Genomic DNA, 3,696 nt, shown 5'->3' on the forward strand with positions numbered 1-3,696 from the left:
ATACATCTATTTTTATCCATTTTGATGACAAGTATTCTTGGACGAAGGGAGTAATAAGTAAAGAGAATTACAGATTTTTTTTTGCAAAAATACCATGGTGCGACATTGAAGGTGAGAAAGGACGTGTGAGAGAGCGATGACTAAGGCAGGGGAAATCAATTGGGGGAGGTGCGGGGGTTGCAACGGTGTTTGGAGTAGTTGTGGGCCGAATACTATGAAAATATAATCTAAACCCACTGGAATAAATGCCTTCACAAATTAATCCAAGGTTGGAGTCCCCCTCGCAATGTAAATAGCTCCGGCTCCGTGAGGGATGGAGAGGTAACTTCAATATGTGGAAGATAGGGCGTGAGAAAGCGAGGTCAACCAAGACACAAATCGATAGAGAGACAAAGTGAGTGTGGTCTGGCATTCGTTGAAAAGATATATATGCTCTGGAGAGATATTGTTTGATTGAGCTTTTAGGAAGGGTGACGGATGTAAGATATAGCTTGAGAGATGATCTAGTCACACACATGTAGATATATTTTGTGTGTGGGAGGAAGCAAGATCAATCGATTACATATATAATGGTAGAGAGATTGAGAGTGTGGGTAGTCGTGCGATCGAAAGAGTGAGACGGGTTGGAGAGAGTGACCTAGATAGACAATGTGCGAGAGAGAGTATACAATATGAATATGTCGAATTGGGCTCAAACATGGAGATATATCGTTTGTGTCTGAGAAAGAGCGAGCAGAGTGAGGTCAATCGAGACATACATACAAAGATAGAGTGATTGAGCGAATGTGGCCCGCCATGAGGTCGAAAGAGTGGGAGCGGCTTGGATTGACTGGTCTAGATAGAAAATCTACGTGAGAGAGTATAAAGTGTGTCGATCGAGGCCCGAACAGGGAGATATATCATTTGTGTGTGAAATAAAGCGAGGTTAATCGAGACTTAGATAAAGAGAGTGAGATTGAGCGACTGTGGCCCACCGTGTGGAAGAAAGAGTGAGACAGTCTCGAGAGAGTGACCTAGATAGACAACGTGCATGCGTGCGCACGAGAGGGGGCGTGCACATAGGCAATGCATGTATCTAGCAAGAGAGGGTGGGAGGGGAGAGAGAGAGAGAGAGAGTGAGAGAGAGAGAGAGAGAATTACCTGTTGTAGACTGCGCCTATCTATGTGTTTGATACTTACTGTTAAGAATTATCTGTTTGCATGAACTTAAATAGCTACTTAAGCATGTTCATAGATAGACAATTGTCAGGTTTATATGTGGACACTGTCTTTTTAACTTATATATATATATATGTGTGTGTGTGTGTGTGTGTGCGTGTGTGTGTGTGGGCGCGCGCGCGCGCGTGTGTTTAATTGCCTTGCTGCTGCAACTGGTTACAATGATGTTAATAACTACTTCTTAGCATCTAATTGAAACTCTTTAATGCCTTGTTTGTTTAACTAGTTTGTTGTTATAACTCCCAGTTGAGATGTTTTGCTAACTTCAACTTTTTGGAATCCAATCGGAACTTTAATGGCAAAACAGGTTAGGCCAAGATCAAAGAGCGAGGTCCCCATGCACGTTGTATCATCCCACAACAATGGCACTGGCCCAATCGTGCATCATGAATTGCCAACTGCTGATGCTCTAGAGGCTACACTATTGGTAGAAGGAGATTCTGCTTCTACACTTAGAGATGAAGTTGACATGTTGAGGAAGAGCAAACATCACAATCACAAGAAGTACTCAAAACAACTATTAAATATTTGGTGGATTTCAAAACGAAGCAAGCAGAGATTGACCGCATTGTTAAGGTCCTGAAGGAAAAAGGAAATTAAATTCCCACTTGGTAAATCATGGGTGAAATATTCTTTCCATCGTTGAATAACCTTTGTGTTGTTTGTTCATGTAATCGATCAAACAATTTGTTTCAGAGATCATGTAATAATTGTTTTTTGCTTTTTTGGGTTGTAATTTTTTTAGCACAAGTCTGTATTAACTGATAAGACTCTGAGACATTGCATTTTGATTGCTGTGCCAGACCTACAAATATGCCAATCGGGATGAATGTGCATTCAGCAATAATAGTAGTACAAATGGTCCTTAAGTGGCATGCATCTGAAAGGGCCAAGATGTTGTACTAGCTTCGCTAAAAAAAGGATGCTCTTCTAGCAAAAAAAGTATAATAGCCTGGCTTATGTATGTTAGTTTGTATTATTGATCCATATACTCTATAAGTGTTTAAATGTCTGTTAGTTTTGTACATTATTGGTTGATTGACTCGGTATTTTGAATCTTGAGACATCGCTTGTGTACATATCTAAATGGGAGTACACATTATGCTGCGTATGACACTTGAGATGGACATAAAGTGGTTTCAAATATTCGAAATCACCTTAAACTGGATTCTAGCTTATGAATTCGAGTATCAACATTTGTAAATCATATTCATATATGACAGTGAAATACATCTTTGTCGTGCTTTTGAAGATATATAGGAACACATAGAATGATTTATAAAGATTCGTATAGGAATACAGAATGGATTCAAATTTAGTAGCCAGGGTAAACATGGATGCTTATTGTGCCAAAATTCGAAAGAAGCGGCAAAATGTTCACTCTCACATTGGCTGCGTGAAGCCAGTGTTTGGGAGATGGAAATTACTGTCTACCCCTTACATGGACAATGCATATGCCCGATTTCCATGGCTCTCAATAGGTGTAGGTTAGTAACTTCAACTAGACGTGACACGACCGCCCCTGAGCCCATTCCGACAGGTGGGCGCCAAACATGGGCGGCAAAACACATTTGATTCAAGCTCGTCCGAAAGACATCTGTCTCTCCCTCCATTTCCCCATTCATACACGATGGGCGACAAAACAAACTCGACTCGGCCGAAATCAATATAGGCAAATATTTTCAATAGAGGCAGGTTCGTAACTTCACTCAGACGTGACACAACCGCCCTACCTGTCAGCCCCGTTCATACATCGTGGGCGCCAACCGTGGGCGCCAAAACACCCTTTCCTCGCCCAAAATCGCTCTGGGAAAATATTGGGGAGATGCTAGATTACCGTGCTATCCCCAACTAAAGTGACGTCCAAATTTTAAACGGGGGCTAAGTTCGTAACTTTCCCATATTTCAGACAGGCGCGTCCCAAAAACATGGTTCCCCGTACCTCTCCCTCCATTTTCCCATTCATACACCGTTCGCGCTAGAACACCATCCCCACACCAGCCTCCTCCGTCCGCCACCCCATCCATTGCCGCCGTCCTCCACACCATCCATCGCCACCGTCCTCCACCATGTCGGAGCTCTTACCAAGACCGCGTCGTCCACTACTAGAGATGGTCATTTCTCATCCACGGTGATGGATCAGGAGCCTTGCATTGCGTCCTCTTGTTTCATCGGCGTTGTCGTCCTCTTTGCCAGCGTCGCTCACACGACCTTATCATCCACCGCAACGGGACTTATCCCCCGATGCACCCGTCTACCGTCACAGATCTGCTTCAACGCCACCGACAGCCATCGCCCCCCTGATGCCTACACGGCGCCGCAAGAGAGGTGGTACTTCATATCTGCTCAACTTTTTGATCTCAACAAGAAAATTGATTGTAACTTGGTTATTGTACTTTCTTTTCAGCTGTTAGAATTAGTTCTTAGTTCAAAGCAAACTATGGATGGTAAATAGCATTTCTGCGGTTTGCAGCTTTA

This window comes from Triticum aestivum, chromosome 1B (assembly GCF_018294505.1).
Source record: "Triticum aestivum cultivar Chinese Spring chromosome 1B, IWGSC CS RefSeq v2.1, whole genome shotgun sequence".
In the NCBI taxonomy this organism is placed as follows: domain Eukaryota; kingdom Viridiplantae; phylum Streptophyta; class Magnoliopsida; order Poales; family Poaceae; genus Triticum; species Triticum aestivum.